At 49.0% G+C, this 19,935-nt stretch overlaps 1 long non-coding RNA gene across 3 annotated transcripts in view; it reads right to left on the reverse strand.

The window, feature by feature from the left end:
- Positions 1–19,935, reverse strand: part of LOC144139385 (uncharacterized) — a 119,792-nt gene that overhangs the window by 16,101 nt on the left and 83,756 nt on the right. For 2 of the 3 annotated variants that reach the window (XR_013316172.1, XR_013316170.1), the window contains exon 4: positions 13,656–16,039. The exons of the other annotated variant lie outside the window; for it this stretch is intronic. This is a non-coding gene — a long non-coding RNA (uncharacterized LOC144139385). Of the gene's footprint in view, positions 1–13,655; positions 16,040–19,935 lie in introns of those variants that run through there. 3 annotated transcript variants of the gene reach the window in all.

Raw genomic sequence — 19,935 nt, forward strand, 5'->3', positions numbered from 1 at the left:
TGAGAGCCCCATGAGCACCTGAAAACCCTCAGCTCCAGGCCCAGACAACACATAAACAATGATAAAGCACCTACACTCAGACACTCTTCTAACACTCCTGCACACATATAACAAGATATGGCTTTCGGGGAACATACCAAATTCTTGGAGGAAACTATAATTGTCGCTTTCCTCAACGAGGGGAAGGACCCTTTCTCTAACGCTTGCTATCGACCCATTGCCCTGACCAGCTAACTGCGAAAGCTTCTCGAGAACATGATAAACCGGAGGCTTGTGCACTTTCTGGAGTACAATAGTCTTTTGAGAGCTGCCAGGCAGGCTTCAGGGTCGATCAAACTGTTGTGTTGGAATCTTTCATAAAAGATGCATTTGTGCATAACCAGTCCTGCCTTACATATTTTTTTTATTTTGAAAAGGCGTATGACACAGCCTGGCGATAAGGCGTCCTTAGCAACCTCAAGTCCTTTGGAGTGTCAGGTAACATGTTAAAAACCATTTGTAGTTACATTTCCACGAGGACATTTCATGTAATGGTTGGGTAATCCATGTCCGGGCAACACGTGCAGGAAAATGGTGTGCCACAAGGCGGAGTTTCAAGCTGCACATTGTTTTTAGTTCAGATATATTATCTCCAAAAGGCACTGCCGCCATCCCTTTCCTGATCCATCTATGTAGACGATGTACAAATATCTGTTAAATCCTGTAACCTGCCAATTCGCGTACATCAAGTAGTGCTCGGTGTTAAGAAAAATGCTTGCTGAGCGGACCCCGACGGGTTTAAACTAAACCCCAGCAAAAGTACCTGTGTTGTGTTCTCCCGCAAGTGCATGATTATTGCGGACGCGGACACTACCCTTCATTGTGCATATATTTCTCAAAAAAAGGAGCACAAGTTTTTAGGTGTCAAATTTGATTAAAAAGACACGTTCGTCCCACACATCACACAACTTAAACGTAAATGCCTGAAAACACTGAACATTCAGAAGGTACTCTCCTCCAATCCAGTGGAGCAGACAAAGAACTCTGTGTTTTTACTACCTTGCTAGGGTCTCGGTTAGACATGAGTAGTGTCGTGTATATGTTGGCATCAAAGACAGCACTAAAGATGCTTGATCCAGTGCTACACTTGGGCCTGCGCCTTGCGTCTGGGGCGTTCCGCACAAGCCCGGCCCAGAGTCCGTCGGTTGAAAGTAACAAATGGTGCCTGGAACATCAATGAATGTACATATATATATTATAATCTTTTAACGTTTCATCATTGAATAACCATCCTTTTAAATCTGTCCTCAACGACATATTTACAACCCAGTTGTTATGAAATCATCCCTCGGTTTCTTTGCCCTACTCACTGGGGGTGAGAGGAAGCTTCAGGTGTGTCTGTTGGGTTTTTAGATATCTGAGGGTCATCATCATTTTCTCACGTTGTACCACCATGGCAACTGCAGCCTGTTTGTTGTGATGTTTTTTTTTAGGAAAATGGGTAAAAGTAGAGTTGTGAGTTCTAATATTCTGCAGCACATCTTGTCTTCGCAGGATGAATATAATGTGCCGAAGTTCACAGCGATGCCGCGAAAACTTTATTTGTGGTGTCTTGCGGCGCTCATGCTCGCAATTTTAATTCTTGCAGAAGCATGAGCATACACACCACTATCTTTTCAGCAGAAACCTAAGAATTTTATTTCACCGTTCAAGATATTCAAACAAACAAATTCTTAAGTCCGTCATCTTTACAGACTATTTGAGCGTTGTGCATGCATAGTCGACACACAGAACCATCTTCCCGAAGGGGAACCCTGTGTACTATGCGAAGCAGCCATGGGGTCGACTCAAGTTCCCATTTTTTTCAGTTCGATCGCGGCGTTGCGGAAGGAGAATGATGGCACCAAAGCGCGCATGCCCGTCATTTATCCGCGGAGCTCCAGTGGCGCCTCCAGCGGAGTAAGCAGCGGCTACCGTCGCGTCGCTAACACTAAGCTGCTTCGCATTTTTGCGTGCGGAGCAGCTGGTGTTGCCATTTGTTGCGCAATCCCGGAGAGGAGCTTATAAGAGAAGAGGAATGCTGGAGAGGAGAGGTGCGCCGGAGAGGAGAGAAGAAATACCGCGCATACTACTCAGGGTTCTCCTATGGGAAGATGACAACTGTGTTTCAACGCGAAGCTATCTGGTGATGAATTCTTTCAATGGGCAATCCCTAGGTGCATCATGCCACAATCATCTTCAGCGGTGACGGGCCAGGCATGCGCAGTGGGGGTGTGGTATTCAGGGTTCCCCTACGGGAACATGACGACGGTGGTTGAACACGAAGCTATCTCGTGATGGATTCTTAGGTTGGCCAATCCCTAGGAGCATCCTGACACAATCGTTACCAGCGGTGCCTGGCCAGGCATGCGCCGTGGAGGCGTGGACGCCGCACGACGGCGCCCACACAACGGCGGAAGGAACAGCCTCGACCATAAGCTGCTTCGCATCTAAAAAAACACATTTTTAATCTAGTTTTTAATGCTCTAATGTCTGTGTATGCGCACAATAATTTTCAACTAATCCTGTGCTGTGTTCCAGGCCATGTTGGAATTGCGGGGAATGAGACCGCGGATCGAATGGCCGTGGCTGCTGCTCTTACAAACAGGGTGGATGTTATAGCAATACGTTACACCGACCTCAAGCCACACATAAGAAAACACCTTCGCAAAAATGGCAAGCCAACTGGCATACGCAAAAAGACAACAAGTTACACATAATAAAACCACACATAGGACGATACACTACTGACTCACACAACAGATTCACCGGTGTCCTAGCTAGATTACGGATGGGCCACACACACGTGACACACTCCCGTCTGCTCACTGGATCTCAAAGACCCTTGTGTAGCAGGCTGTGGGAGGGCCTAGCCGTCATTCGCATTCTCATTACATGCAAAGCACTCCACTGAACAGGATGCAAACGTTTCCCACAAGTATACAGACAACACATCCAACTACACCCAGCATTCTTTTTGCGGATGATCACATCATTATTGTGCAATACAAATGTAGTTTCTTAACGACATGAAGTTTTTACATATCAATTCCTATCACGCGTAGTTTTAAAGCTCATTTCATGCCACGCACCATCACAACCTGGCCTTTTGCACCAGACCTCCTCATTGTCTTTTACTTATTATTTATGTTTTTTTAGTATGTATGTTTACATCCTTGATACCTAACCACCGTTTTGGCACTCTTTGCCGTAGTCGGCCTTGCGCCATAAACACCCAAACATCATCATTATCTTTTATTTGTATTCTCCCTAAAACTGGTGCATTTTAGAGCTATGCACTTTGGCAGATGTTTGAAGGGTAATTGGCTTTCCGGCGTCAACTTTTGTTTTTGAAATTATATGTGTTTTCCTAAGAATGTACGTTTTTTTGGACCGTAAGGAATCCTCCTCGTCTAATTATTGGGAACTTGACAGGTCCCAGCCACTACAGATTTCCTGAAAGAACCTGCGAGGGAGTTGCCCGTACCCTCACCACAAATTGGCGTCAGCAACAGGAAGAGGGCGTGTTTATATTGAAACATATTGGCTCTGGATTCAGGGTACGATGAACGTGCAGGATTTGCTCGCCACAGGGGAGCGTTTTGGGTTGCGTGATACACAGTCACGGGCGTGGGTTGACGATGCTCTCGCGAAGGCGCGAGAAGAGAGAGCTGCAGAGCGCGAAGCTGTACGAGTGCAACTAGAGTTAGAAGAAACCGGAAAAAGGAATTTGCAGTTAGCGCTCAAACTCTGGTTGACAGAACTTGGTAAGCGCTTTGGGTTAAGCGCCAAAGGGCTCTCGGAGTAGGTGCTCTCTCACCAAAAAAGCCCGCGCGAGAAAGAGCCCTAGAGCTGGAAGCACTTAAAGAGATTGCAGAAATTAAAAAGCGAAGTTTCCAGCTTCGAGAACAGCTTACGGAAATCGAGGCGAACCAAAAACGCTTGCTTCAATCGGTCCTTGATACCGACACCTCTACATAAGAAGAGGTGGCGTTCAATTTTACTGTTTGCTCGTCTGTTGAACCCGAGGCTGAACATGACTGCAAAACTCGTCTGCAGGACATTCTTCGCCCGAAACTACTCAGGGCACCTAAAAAAAGTGCTGACCAAAAGAATGTTGTACTATCCAAGATTTAGAACCAGACAGTGTCGATGAGCCAGAAGACGCTGCTCAAGCTAACAAGGTGGGTATGCAGGCGAAGAAGGGTCAGAGGGAGAGAGAAATAATTATTTATTGGAGAGTTTAGCTCCAACCCAAACAGGACCTGAATACTCCAGGCATTCCAGTATAAAAAAGGTACAGTACTTGCCCTAAAGAACAACAAGGTCAGATTAAGTTCATTCAGACAGCTGCAGCTGAAACAACGCATGCGCACTCAGTAACTACTTGCTCGGTGTATTACACAAGCACACAAATATATATATATACAGATGATTCTTTACAGTAGCGGAATATAGTCCCAAAAACAATATACATTTATATTAAAACAATCGAAGATATACACGAAGCGACACAAAATTTCGCCAATATACATAACACACTTGTGAATTTTCACACCCATTCTTCGGCATTTGCACGCGTTTTATAGTGTCCACCCGCCTTTGTCACTTAAATAAACTCCATTAAGAAAATGCGGGAAACCAAACAAGAGAGAAAATATTCGGGTCACAGCGAAGAGTGGAAGGTTAAAGCTCCCTGTCTGTTCACTGAAAGATCGCCACCAGCACCCAAGACGCCTGGTGACCATGCCCCATCACCCGGAATGTTTGGTGCAGAATTTTTTGTGTGCTTTTGGCAGACTGGGTATTTCTTAGAGGTTTTTTTTACAGGTTTAGCTTTGCGTTGTTATCGCCTGCCCTGTGGGTGCCTTTGGCTAAAAAATTTATAATTTGTTGCCGTTGTCAAGCGCCCTCGTCAAATTATTTGCACAGTGGAGGTTGCACTCGCCACAGAATACCTGAGAAGAACCTGCCAGAGAGTTGCCCTCCCCTTCACCACAATTCCGTGGTACCTTGTGTTTATTGTAATTGAGCTTGTATCTGCTTCCTAGCCATGCAGAATGCACGGAGTCAGGAATTCAGTCACTCGAGGTTTGGCACATCTTGTTCCTGTTTCTTTAGCTTACCGCACTTAAGAAAGTGGGAATGCTCAGAATAAAAAAAACATCTGGCCTCGAAACAAGGGACATGAATGGGAGCTTACTCGTCTCTACTTGTAACTGTGCTATAATACGCCATGAGTTCCGCGTTTTTATTAAGCTATGATTTTCTAATTGTTCTACTGCTCTGGAAGCAGTACTAGAGCCCGTTAATAACGGTTTGCGTATCGTTATAATACATTATCTCATAAGCCACCGCCCAGCTGAGTTTTCCTTTACAGAAAGACGTTGTCCGACTTGTCATAGGCCGGCCGACTATACTGGAAGATAAATACCTCTGTGATGCCCATTCATAGCTGTCCCATGGCACTGGTAAATTGGGGGTTTGCTAGGTTCTCTCGAATTATTCTGCCGACATTACAGACTTAAACACAATACTGAACCTGCAGTGAGGAGTTTATTGCACTTATTACATCTAATGAAGCACGTCTGCCTATCGTCCAATTCTTTCCAAGTTCCTATTCTGACAAACATTCAGCTGGAATCTTCACATTATGGAATTTCCCAATTCTCAGAACCTCTATTAAAACTCATTTTAAAATATTCGAATAAAATAATGGTTGTGGTACACATCCCAATGGCTGATGACGCCAGAAGAGTGTAAGGGTGTAAGGAGTACCACGTTCAAGAGGTTTACCCGTTATCACTATGGCAACATGGCTCTACAACTCGGGTGTAAAACTGCCCATAAGCTTTGAAGTCTGCCCTCATTTATCAAGGAATTCAATTTTTGTGCATGAGTCCCCGGAACCTGGATAGCATCGATGAGTCCCCGCTCTTGCCCCCATCCTGCGTTCAATTACAGCTGATTATGCAATCTCGCTCATTTCCTGGTAAAGCCCGCTCTAAAACCGCAAAAGAAATTACTTTGCTCATTGAGATAAAGTGAACCCGAGAAATTGTTGTATGCACTCACTAGAGCATCCACTTAGTCAATAATAAATACGGCATCAACATCGACGTACCTCGAAAATATTCAGTGCTTACACTATATATCTACTAATTGCTACTTCTCTCCGTGATGAACTGTACGCAGTATTTACATATTCGACTTCCTCACATTCCACTTTGATGCTGTATCCCAACTCGCACTCGTATCTTTGCTGACTCATACTAAGCTTGCCAACACCAAACATGGGACGTCTACGGACACAGTCGGTAAGAAAATACATAGTTGTGTTACTACTTAAGCCTGAACAGGTAGTATTTTGATCAAGTGATTGCCCTTGACAGAACGCCCAAAGCACTCCCATCAAGGAAACACCAGAAACTGTTTTGCGCATTAAAGCTTCTTGCAATGGTCAGAACACATCGCAGAATTGTCAATCGTTCGATGTAAAAATACATTGTCTTGAGAACTTTACTCAAATGGCTTACTCGCGTACCCTACCAATCCTTCACCTATATACCGATGGGATTAACCAACGAATTCTCAATGCCGTGTATGCCCTACAGTCGACATAATTTAGTGGCACCCTCTGACACATCTAAAATCTATCCCTACTTCCCATCCGCCGAAGCTGATACCGACTGGTGGTGGTGGTGATTTATTAAGAAGAAAGAAGGGAAGAGAAAAGAGCTGGGGATATTGTTGAACTCAGTCGGAGAGTTTACCCTCATATAACGAAGTCCAAGGAAGGGAAAGGGGGTTCCAAAGGATAAGAAGAGAGACAGAGGAAGGAAGGAAGAAATTGAGTGGGGCACAGTCTATGTAGCATTCGTTTCGTCCAAGGTGCGACGGCTAGAAATGCTGCACTAGTCCTGTTACAACTAGGAAGTTGAGGAGGTGCTGGAAGACCTCTCCTCGTAAAGCGTCCGATCCCGTGAGGAATAGGAAGCCTTCCAGCTTGTGGCTTGGTACACCGAGTCACTGGAATGCGGTCCGGAGTTCCTCTCTCGTGGTGACGTGCTGGCGGCAAGAGCACAGTAAGTGCTCGAGCGTCGCGGACTCTGAGCAGTAGGCGCAGGTGGGGTACGCTCGGTGGCCCTGGTGGTGCAGGATGGCTCCCACGTTGCAGCAATTAGGCCGCAGGCGAAGCAGGAGCGGCCAGGCGTCTCTACGGATTCGCCCGGGAAGGAGCCGTGGGCCTGAACACTGACCAGTCGAGCATCTGGATGTTGACCCTCCACCACTCGGGCCAGGATAGTCCTTGCATCGTCGAATCACACCACATCCCGCGAGGCTGGTCCCCCCGCCTGGCGAGCAGCGCCCTTGGCCAGGGCGTCGACAACCGCGTTGCCCGTGGTGCGAAACGTGGGATGTTAGCCATTTAAGTCGCAGCGGTCACCCCTGGGACTCCACTGCATGGAGCTTGGCCGCCAGAGACCTCTCCACATAGCCGCTGGAGCTGGCTGGCTGGTCGGAAGCTCTTAGATGGAGGATGGAGACGGACATTGAGTCAGGATGATGCCCCCCGGTCATGGGCCCCATGCTCTAGAAGAAGATCAGCGGCCAGATGGAGTCCAGCCAGCTCTTCGTAGGTGGATGAGGCCGGGAAGGTGAGGCTGCATACCCGGCTGTTGCCAAGTTCGTAGAGCCTGCCGGCGATGCGTAGAGCCTGCCCCGTGCCTGGTGGTGGTGGCTCCAGGCGGGGCCGATGGGGCAGCTCAATATGGCTGTCGTAGGTACTATGCAGCATGCTCATGCGAGAGTTGGGCCGGCTGCAGTAGCGCTGGAGGAGCGCCGCGCCGTCCGGTGTGCCCTGAGGTGGTGGGTGTGGTGAAGCCCCACTTGCAGGGCCCGCATCTGGATAGGCTAGGAACCTGGAATCTGGATAGGCCAGGGCCAGGCGAGTGCCCACAGCACCCCCTGGAGGCACGCTTTCACCTTGGAGAGTAGTCTCGTTGGTCCGTGTGCCCAAATGGCGATGTCGTCGGCATGGACTGCAATCGCCACTGGAAATGCAAGCCCAGCCGGGATGCAGTCCAGGAGTGGAGCCAGGACGAGGTTGAAGAGGGATGGGCTGAGCACACTCCGCTGGGGAACTCCACAGCTGACATCTTGTCGGCTGCTGGTTTCTCGGCCAACCTTGACTCGAAGGGTGCGGTTGGCCAGGACCCCTTGACGTAACTCCGGAGGTGCCCCTCAACGCCCATGCTGTCGAGTGCATCCAGGGTTGGCCGTGTTAGGGACGAATTCGAAGGCCGACTTCATGTCCAGCAGGAGCAAGAAGGCCACCTCCTTTTCATGGCGGGCCTGCTACAGCATAGACACCACATTCCCCAGCGATTCCGCCGTGCAGCGGTGGAGCGGTGGACTCCGTCGTTTCATCCGTGTGGACGGATGAAACGACGGAGAAGGAATGATGCCATGTCCCGCACTGTGGCTGCTGACAGGGCTCCTGTCTTAGCGTACCGTATGATATGGTCACCTACAACAATATTCCAGTGGTGTTCTCAGGATGTGCCGAGTACTGGACCGTAGATGTCGATGCCCACTCCATTGAAGTGATGCGCAGGGCATGGGAGCGGTAGCAATTCACTCGCTCGTCGCGGAGGAGCCTCACGGGGGCTGGCAGTCAGTATTGGAACGAACATATTTTGTAACAAATGTTTTCAGCCGATATGCTGGTGTGAGGCGTCTGTGTGCACGGAGATATAAATCGATTAAAAGAAGCACTAAAAGAACAAAAAAATAAAAACAAGTCAAAATAACGGGAATGACTGTATCACTAATAGGTCTTTTAGGACAGAATAACCTGATAGATCTACGTTGTTGGAATCTGTTATCCTATTGAAAGAGCAAAGTGTATATAGGTGTGCCTAAGATTTAGAGTTAATGAAACTAGCGTCCCGGAGAAGGCTCCGAGAAACTGCATTTGTATTTGGGCTTTGCTACAAGCTACGTGGTATCCTTGTGCAAAGTTCAACTCCAAAAGTATGGTGCGTTGTATGCTTAAGAAGCGGTTTGTTTTTGTTGGTGTACTTTTTAGCTGATTGTTCGATAGTGTGTGAGAGTTGTGGAAACCCACCATACCAACTAAGTGCGAGGATAGCAAACGAAGCGGATGAGGCACTACGAGGTGGCGGTGCGGCGACTGTCCGCGCGCGTGTTTGAATAGCGCCTCCGACGAGTGAGATAGTGCCACCGCTTCAGCGTGGAGGACCAGGGAGCTCGAAAATTTCGCCGGCAGGGAGGATACTTGGACTGTGGTGCTCGACGCTGTTGGAAAGGTGAGGCGAGCGGAGCAATGCGCTCGCACCTTCCATCCCGGCCAGGCCGACATCTGCAGGTAGCGCCCGCGTTGAACGTCTCCGGCAGCTGAAGGGATTCATTCGGTACCCGTCGACCACGTATGAAGGGGGAGCGCTAATCCCGCATTGGTGTGGTGATGTTTATTGACGGGTCCGCATGCAAGAGGTGACGTCGGCTAGCTAGGGCTAGTCCAAGCGAGCGTAGCAAACCGGGGCTCAGGTCCGAGCTGCGCGAGCATGCACTTCGTCTTTTTCCAAAAGCACTGCATGTCACATAACCTAGTCCGTAGAGGTATGGGCGAAATTTTGAAATGGCCCAATTGATCGTTAAACATTCCTTCTAGGTCATGGAGTAATCGACGTCTGCTTTGGTAAGGGTACGGCTGGCCTACGTCACTCCTTCCTTCGCGAATCCGGTCTTGCTCTGTGCTAGTATTGCGCCCAAGTTCACGCCGCTTGCACCGCTATGAATATCCGTGGGGGCGTTCGGATCGAAATGTCGTAGTACCGGTGGCGAGATAAAAAGGTGCTGCAAAATATTGAAGGCTTTGTCCAAGGCGGGTGACCAATCGCCGATCTTGATACCACAAAAAAGATTTGTCAAAGGCGCAATGATGCTGGCAAAATTGCGTAAGAAGCGCCCGAGGTAAGAGTAAGGTTAAACAAAACTGCGATATTGTTTGATTGTCGTCCATTTCGGAAATTTTGTAATGGCGGGAAGTTTTGTTGGGTCGGAAAGGACACCGTAATTTCGCCTGGAATAGAAACTTTTCGAAATAGAAACCACGTGGCCTGAAATAGAATCTTCTCGAGCTCAAACCACCCTTTCTTCAAGATGAACTGGAAGCGCGCTGTGGCAAGGCAGTTCAACTCGTGCTGGAGACGGCTAAGATACGTCACAAAATCACGAAAGAACACGACTATGTCATTTAGGTAAAACTTTTATGTGTTCCACTTCAGGCGATGCAATATGTTGGCATCATCTGTTCGGAGGTTGCTGGCGCATTGCACAGCCGGAAGGGCATGACATTGAATTTGTAGAGCCTGTCAGAAGTGACACAGGCTGTTTTGAGACGATCCGCGTTTGCCGTAGGCACTTACGAATAGCTGGACATTAATTCCAATGAAGAGAAGAACCGCGGCTTCTTGCAAGCAATCGAGTGCGTCGTCTATTCGAGGAAGCTGCTAAATGTCTATTCGTATGATCTTGTTCAGGCGCCGGTAGTACACGCAGAAACGAATTGAGCCGTCTGTTTTCATCACACCTACTACGGGAGGGGCTTCGCAAAGGGCGTACAACGTTGCACTAACGGATGTCCGCGAAGCACTCATCGATGACTTGCCGCTAACTGGGCGATAAACGGTATGGCCGCTGTCACAGGGGTGCATGAGAATCGGTGTGAATAGGGAGCGAAACACTCGATGCCCGGCCCAAAGCGACGTGTCGGGCTTCTAAAGAATCTCGGAAACGGTGTAAAAGGGCAACAATCTCGTCAAGTTGTGGGGTGCTAAAGAATCACCGATGAAACGCAAACCAACATCAGAGTCACAGTTCAGAGTAGGATCAAGCGGGGCAAGGCGCAGAGATGCAGAGGTGTCGCATACGTCGACGATGTAGTTATCTTCAACTGGTTCGACGTGGCCAAGACATTCCCTGCAAAGAAATGTGGACGGGCATGCCCAAGAGTTTGAAATGGGTATCGTACAGAGGCCAGAGCAAATTTGAAGGACCGCGAAAGGTAGAGGCATACATTTGCGGGCGCTGAAGAGTGTCGACGCTCTAAGTTGATTTCCGTGAAAGAACACGGAAATCAACACAGAGTTGCTGGCCGGAATGTCCATATTATTGGGAGCAATCAATTTGGTGGTACGTCCGGGTATAGCTGTGTCATCAAATGGGGAAATTTAACCTCAGCAAGAACACACCGAATCAAAGCATGATGTCGTTATAAAAACTCCCAACCGAGGATGATATCGTTGGAACTGAAAAACCACGAACTGTACGATAAAGGCGTGTTTCTGCATTGTAAGTCGGGTGGTTCACGTGGCCAATGGTTGTACATCATGAGTATTCGCGGTCCAGACGGTGAGCCTGATAGCGGAGTAGAGACTTTACTCAAGCAACGAAAAAAACTTTACATATTACTGGCAGTGCGGCACCAGTATCGACACCAGCAATTGCGGGAACAGCTTCTAGGTTAACGTCAATCCGGTTGTTAGGCGAAAGCGGAGGACTCTAGCAGCTCAACACTGGCGGAGGTCTTGCATCCGGAATTGCGTAGTCTAGCTTCCCTCAGCTGCTGGATTGACACATGGGCGCATCTGGGAACAGTCGGGGTCGACTGTTAAGGAGAGTATGACGTAGCGGGGCGACATAAACGCGTTACATGTCCGGCTGTCGGCAACGAAAACATGGGACGGTTGTCAGGAGTGCGCCATGACTTTTGGGTCCGAGGTGTCATCCGAAGTCCAGGGCGCCGCTGGCTGCTCTGCGAGACATACAGTGGATGAGAATGGTGCTAGCGATGGCCTTGTGCCGACCGAAGCATAGGAGAGCGGGACGGCGATGTGCGGTTCAAGAGGCGACACGACAGGGGGTGAAACCGTCGCGGCCACTAGCGAAAGAATGGAAAGAGGCACAACAGGCGGCTGGAGTTCTGAAGGGATCGACTAAGTAACATAAGCTCTCAGAATACCTGTTGGAAATCCTTAGGCAGCGTGTAAGAGGGCTGTGGAGCGAATGGAAGCAAGGACGGTTAGTGCAAAACCTCTTCGCACATGAAATGCTCGATCGGAGATACAATAGATGAGAGGTCAGGAGAACCAGTCAATGCCGACAGTGACGCAAGTTGCGGTTCTTCAAGCAAGGGGTATTGGCGGGTGAAAATGCATTGCTTCCGGAGCTCGCAATTCCTCTGATACAACTTGACGTCGGTAACAGACTGGGCTTTTTTTTTTCTCAGCAGCATTTGAATTGCACCGTCCTCAATTCGCTTGAAAATGTGTTTGATCTTATTGTTTTTTATCATGGCTGGATTTGCACACCTGCAGAGGTCGACGACGTCCTCTATGTAGCTGGTAAATCTTTCACCTGCCTGCTGCGCTCGAGTACGCAGCCGCTGCTCGGCATAGAGCTTGCGAACTGCCGCCCGTCCGAAAAGTTTTGTGAGGACAGATTTGAAGTCTGGCCAAGTAGTGGAGGTAGATCCGTTGTTCTTAAACCACGTCTCGTCTAGTTGCGTAAAATAGAAGCTGGCGTTATTGAGTTTCAGCGATTCGTCGCAATTGTCGTAGGTCTCATACGTTCAAAAGGTTGAAAGACAGTCTACCGATTTGCGCTCATTTGTGCCGCTAAAGAACGGTGGGTCTCGTTGCCGGAGCGTAACGGAGGACGTGGTGGGCTGCTCGGGTGCAGGCGCTACTTCGTCGCTGACCCGGTGTCATATTCGCACTTCCATGCTGTCAGGCTTTGTGGGGATTGCGACCCTATAACCTCCACCAAAACTGCAGTGACGTGTACCGACAGTTCCGCCTGCAAACGGCCACGGTGCCTAGGTAGGCCAGGGTCCGAGCAAGCGTAGCAAATCATGGCCGTGGCTGAGATCCGAGCTTTGCGGGGACACAGTAGGTCTTCCTCCGAAAGCACTGCATGGCACATAACCTTTTGAGAAGACTGTCCACCAACTGTTAACGGATGTTAGGACTTCACCACTTATCAATTAGGAATAAACCCTCCCCTCGTGGAGGTTCACGTCAGCTGCTTTTTTGTCTTGTCTGTTTCGCACGCCGGAACCGTAGCCATGGTGTTCGCTTGTGGTGGATTATCCCAGTCAGTCTCTCACCACTAATTTTTCAAAAGTGCTACTAACTGGGGTGTATCAGTGGGGTGAAATTGGTTAATGGGGTTTTGTGAGCCTGTGCAAACCTAGTGTGACGATAAACTACTGTTGCCACCAAATGAACTTTTCACTTCTGAAGTGCTTTTCAAACACAGGGTAATGTGGGACCACTTTTGATAAGGCGTTGGTTTCAGCTCCTAAAAGTCATGAATAAGCGGCTTTACGGATCTTGGCGAATAACCCGGTGAAGATAAGGAAGACGAATATAAGGAAGATCATCCCAGTACAAAAAATCCCGAAATTGTCTACATCGCTCAAACTTTCGTCCAATACCTTTACATGCATTGGCTGCAAGCATTTAGGACTAGTAGGGCCTAATTTACGGTTGTGGTGATTCAACAATCAGCTCATGTCAAGGTAATATCTGGTGTGGCGCAAGTGTCAGTACTTGGGCAGTTTTTGTTTACAATCTTTGTTATTGACATTCGAGACGAACTTTCATCACCCATTCACCTGTTCCCAGATGACTGCAAACTTTACCACCACATTTCAAGTAGTACTCACCAAAATATTCTTCAAAATAATTTGTTTAGCATAGAAAAATGGGGGTCACAATGGCTGATGCAATTTAATAGAAACAACAGTGAAGTCATGCAAGTTTCGCGCAAGCGTAGGGACTTTTTCCAGTGTTCGGAAAACTCCAATTTCCTAACACAGTCTGATTGGTACCGATAGCTGGGGCAGTCATTTGAAGTTTTCTAACGTGGTCCGATCACACACAATATCTAAACACCGGCTCGGGTAAATCACTTAGCCATATCAAGACTTCTGACATCCTGTCTATCCTCCTCCCAATCCGAAAACTGGCTTATAAAACTTTTACGGCTAGTAAACTTGGGTATTCATCGCCTATTAAAGCAAACCTTTCTACCTCTGCCAGCCAATGGTTCTTTCATGGGGCGTGGGTCAAGAAACTGCCGACAAGGTTTAGGCAGCAAAGTGCGCTTTGCACTCACGGAGTACACGTATATGGCGAGGCGATAGCACGCTATTACATATCGTTCCCCGTGCTCACCGCGGCAGGCGCGTCGGCGACATTCTTTCGTCAGTTTTGTCGTCTGCGTTAGCGACGGCGTTGCACGTGTTGTGGCGCAGCTGCACGTTTATTCCACGATGATTTCTCACAGCTTGAATAACTTGTTCGAAAGAACTTCCTGGATAACCCGGACCCAACAGAATTAATAGGTGGCGGGACAAAGATACGTTAGGTATGGATTTCCTGAGCGGGAAGACCAACTGTACGGACCACTCACTGACGTCTGGATGCTGATGAAACGCCACCTTTAGCGCAATGCATTTCGTGATTGAGACGGTTTTCTAAATTGCTGAATACCAGTTCGTTATTGTTTGAACAATAATACAAAACACTATTGCAGAAACTGGTTCTGATAAATAGCAATTAAAAAATTTCGTCAGCTTTCTCGGAATTCTCAATCTTTCGAAAGTATTTAGTTTAAATCTGTAAGAATGCGAACCACTAAGCTCACATGCCGTATTGTATCGGTGTCTCCGCTTGTGTCACGCGTTGGTGCTACCTCGAACTAACACATCAGGATGGCTAGGCTCCGCTGTCTCGCCCTTCGAAAGACACTTCTCTGCATTTTCCTTCTCCACACTCACGGCCAGGCTGCAGAGCTCGCGTACCCCGCTCTAGACTAGCCGTGGCCGACGCAGCTGCTGAGTTCGGGACGGCGCCCTCGCGAATGTCAGGTAACAGCTGACAAAATCTCTAGTTTCACTCCTTGTAGAGCCAGCTGTGTAAGTAAATTGAAGTGGTGTAGCATTGGCAATTGTTGTGGGTTTTTTTTAAAGCTTTGAGTTTGGTTTCCAACCGCCTTCACAGCGAGGATTGGAGTCAATGTTTTGTTCTTCGCCAAAATCACCTAGTTCTTTTCTGCCAGCTCGACGCACGCAAAAACCAACCTGCTGTAACAGTTGGCCGCCTTACTGAACCTATATGACAGATCAAAGTGTGCCCTAAGGGGCAATATAAAATCAATTTTCTCTTCGAAGAACAGCCCGTAGTGTGTCTTTGCAGACCCCAAACAATTATTAGGCATTTCTGTGGCATAACAAATAAAACATATAAGTTTACTTTATTTCAATTTACGCTGGAAACGTGTTCTATCAAGCTGCGCATAGTCGCACAAACCGGCCGTGGCTATCAATGGGAGCGATTACAGCCACACGTGACTTTGTTTTCGGCGTAGCTATAAAAGCACGAAGCTTAAACCAAAGAAGCCTTTTCCGCGTGCTCTCTTGTGTAATACATGGTGTCGGAAGTGGGATTCAGTCAGCTCGGGCCCTAGCTTGAAAGGGGTTCACTGAAGGATGGAACTAATCAAGCCACCGGATCAGCTGCTGCTTTCAGGTTGAATCGCAAAAACTGGGTTCTCTTCGAGCAGAAGTTTCCGCTGTTCCTGCAGGCGACAGCGGCCCCGAAAGAGCCAAGGTGGGAGGCTACGAAGACTTCTCTGCTGCTGAGTGTCGCTTGAAACAACGGCCTCAAGGTATTATCAATTTTACTTTTGTGGAGGGAGAAAGCAAGCAGGACTCCCCAACGGTAGGGCAGAATTTTGAAACCTATTGCAAGGAACAACTACATGATGTCTGTGAACGGTGCATGTTCCAGTCAAGAACGCGAGCTTAGGCACAGCCGTTCCAGCATTTTCTGTGGCACTTGAGGAAGCTGGCACGAAGCTGCAACTTCACGAACTTGGCCGACTCCATGATCCGTAGGCAGGTTGTGTTCGCACGAACAGTGTGAAGCTGCGAGAAAAGATACTGAAGGTTTAGGACCTTACACTGCCCAAGGCGGAACAACTCTGCAATGATTCGGAAGCATCAGTGCAACAAAATGAAACCTGGGGGCAATCGGAAAGGGTTGTAGCAGCAGTGAAGAGACGGCAGCAAGGCCGGTGATCGAAGTGTAAAAGGTCACACGTGCACGACAGATGCCCTGCGTTTGGGTAAGCATGTTTCCTGTGTGGCGGCCAGAACCACTTTGCGGCGTGTTGCAAGTCGGGGCCTCCAGTCCGTGAAGTATTGTAGCAGCGACACACTTTCGACCTTCTCGACGTAAAGGTCAGTACAGTGGGAAGAAACGCCGACTGGATTGTGAACGCCAAAGCCGCTGACCAAAACAGTGTTTAAGGCAGACACTGTCTCTCAGGCCAGCCTACTGCCTTATTCTGTCCACTGACGGTGCTGCAATGTGGCCGGCATGCATCTAAGCGGCTCCATTCTTCGCTCGTCAGTGGGGACGTGATTAAACACGTCTGTGTTGCGAAGCTACAAGTCGCTGTGAATAACAACTCTGCAAGCTTCACTTTATTTACTAAGAGAAAGTACGCCCGCCCATACTCGGACTACATGCGAGCAAAGTAATGGGACTAGTTTGCCGTCCAGTAGATGCGGTGACCGGCAGCAGCAGTGAAGGAATATTGCAAAACTTTTCGCACCTCTTTCAAGAAATTGGCTGCGTGGTCACGAGTACCGTGTGGTGATGCGAGAGGATGCCGTTCCGCTGTTCTTACCGGCCTTACGTGTGCCTGCGGCTCTGCAACCACCAGGCGACATCATCGAAAAGCTGTACGAGCCAACCGACTAGGTGAGTCAATTTGTCACACCGCGGAAAAAGGACGGCAGGCTGCGATCTGCATTGATCCTAAGCGCATAAACGAATGTCTGACGCGCGAACAGTACCAGATGCCAAAGCTAGAAGAAACCGAAGCAGAGCTCGCGGGAACAAAGTATTTTTCGCGATAGATGCGAACTCCGCATTTCAACAAATGCCCCTCGACAAAGCCATGTCAAAAATCTGCCCATTAGGTACACCCTTCGGGCGTTACCGCTTTTTGAGCCTACCATTTGGAATATCGTCAGAACCCGAGGTATTTCAAGACACTGAGTGAAATTTTTGATCCCCCCAGGGGTGTGGACACAGATGTTGACGATGTCCTAGTCTGCGGAACACTAAAGCAGAAAACGAGCACGCCTTCGTAATGCCAGAGTCCTTCAAAGCATTGAAGGACTCTGGTAATGCCCTGCAGCTAGCAAGACAAACCGGCCTGACCATTATTCCATACTACTGGAAGTTCGCGCTTTCCAGAAAGACTTTTTAGGCGACGTTATCAACCGCAACCACATAAGACGAAATACCACGCTTTGGTCATAACTTGTCGAGATACCAATCCCGGAGGTAAAAGCAGCCGTGCATCAGATGCTGGGTGTTGCGAAATATTTTTGAAAGTACAGGGCCGTCCACGCTAGGTGCGAACACGGGGCAGCGTGGCCGTGCTCCGCGGGGCGCCAGCGCACAAGCCGCGGCCGCGCATCGAAGCTCAGCGGCGCCAGCGCACAGGGGCTTGGAGGCGGGGCTTTGTGTCGTCTGCTAGCGCGGGAGCGCGCCGTGTTTGCTTTGCGCTGAAGCTCGCCCAACTAGCTGCTTTAGCCCAACTCTCGGCGTGCTTGTAGTGTCTTTGCGCAGCGCAACGCGTTGCGGGAAAGCGCACTTCGCTCACTGCGGCACGTTTGTAGTTTCTGCGTAAGACAACTGAGCGCTTCCTTTTTTCCGTGCCACCATCCCAGTTCAATGCATATATTGTTACAAACATTTCTGGACTGGTTTGGTTGGGATTATGGGGTTTAATGCCGCAAAACGACTCTGGCTATGATACGCTGTAGAGTAGCACTCCGGATAACCACGCGAAGCTCAGCAGTGATATAGATCAGCAAACACGCGTTCTGGCATTTTCCCTGTGTTGAAATGCTGCACCTGCTACGGGGATTGAACATGGATCTGCCCGCTCAGTACAGCCAAGCACCATAACCAGTGAACCACGGCTGTGGGGCATTCTCAGGTCGCGACGATGTCTTGGAACTAAAGAGGCTCACGAAGCAAAACTTTATTTTCTTCATGTGTTCTCTAAATCATATGGCCATATTTACCTTTATATGGCGTCTGGCTCACTTTTTTTGTCGGAGTGTTTACATGCTCTGTGCAGCTCGGAAGCGCTCGTGGGTGGCTCGACGGCGACTTCGAATGAATTCACAGCAGAAATTTGAAGCATAGAGGCTAAGGTAGAGCCTAGGTTGAGCAAAAAGAAGGATTGATTTAAAGCAGTTGTTTCGTGCCGTGCAGTGCCGGAATGGAAAGGAGATGAACTACAGTAAGCTGTCACAATCCTTGCGATTGGGTTGAAGGCATATTGAACATACTGGTCATTTTTCTGTTCGTGGCGTTGATAGGCCATGCGTTTTGGGATGGTAAGGAGAAGGACGCAGAAGTGATGAACCGCAAGAACGGAGAAGCTGTTACACAACGATGGGGCATGGAACTAGTGATCAGAGCTTCATTACTCACATAGGCCTATTGCGGGGAAGTACGAATCAGAACAGAAAAAAGGCTACGTAGCAGGTGGCAAGAAAGGGTAGGTAGGGCCCGTGTGTCTCAAAACGTAGCCAGGTATATGCTTCGCAACTAATGATATATGAACTAAAATGCAGCAGGCCACAGTGGGACCAGCCCAAGACTCTGCCGGAGAGTAGGATGATCGTGCTGGATGCGTGAGATCCGCTTGCTGGGCGGCTGCTTGAACTATCTCGACAATGGGCGATGATCTTGTAAGAAAATTGAAAAAGCTTGCCCAAGGTTACACAAGGCTTGACCCATAGCGAAGCTGAAGGATTTCTTTCTATGTAAGCACTGAAAGACACACCACCAAACATTGCATTAGCTTTGAAACCGTTTATTTCATGGCCTGTCGCCGCTTTCCACTTCGGTAGTAGCAGTCATCGTCATATCCATCTTCTTCCTCATGCATGACTGGCGGGCCCGGTACGTTTTGTCGGCAGGTTTGCGTATTTCGCCCAAAGTGGAATGCGTCAGGACGCGCTAAAACCGGCGGCAACCGCATTCGCGAACTGGGCGTCTGTAGAGCAAGCTGTATTGTCCCCCTCTCCCCCCCCCCCGCCGTTGAGGTGCAGACGCACGTGAACTGTTTCCTTGGTATTTATTTTGCGAGCGCCACGCGCAAGTCTGCGCTTCTCCAAGCGCTCGTCGTGAGGCGCCGGCTCACATGAGCGTAAACTGCGGGAGTAACGATGACCCGAAGTTTTCTGATGACGCCGCACACCGCACACATTTACGGCCCTTAACAACATCACCGCTGTTAAACAAGCCAACAGATATCGAGACCAATGTCGCGGGATCGAAACCCAGCCGCATGTTGCCAAAATTCCATGGACTCGAAATGCACGGACCCTCATGTGCTGCATAATGCCAGTGCACATTAAATAAATCCTGGTGGTCAAAATTATCCGCACCTCTCCTCTTCATTAAATAAACCAAACCACTCCAGAAATGTTTGTAACAATATATGCATTGAACTGGGATGGTGGCACGGAAAAAAGGAAGCGCTCAGTTGTCTTACGCAGAAACTACAAACGCGCCGCAGTGAGCGAAGTGCGCTTTCCCGCAACGCGTCGCGGCGCGCAAAGACGCTACAAGCATGCCGAGAGTTGGGCGAGCTTCACAGCAAAGCAAGCACGGCGCGCTCCCGCGCTAGCAGTCGACACGAAGCCCCGCCTCCAAGCCCCTGTACGCCTGCGCCGCTGAGCTTCGATACGCGGCCGCGGCTTGTGCGCTGGCGCCCCGCGGAGCA

The sequence above is a fragment of the Haemaphysalis longicornis genome, unplaced genomic scaffold (assembly GCF_048455015.1).
Source record: "Haemaphysalis longicornis isolate Haplotype H1 unplaced genomic scaffold, Haemaphysalis longicornis Haplotype H1 scaffold_5, whole genome shotgun sequence".
NCBI lineage: Eukaryota > Metazoa > Arthropoda > Arachnida > Ixodida > Ixodidae > Haemaphysalis > Haemaphysalis longicornis.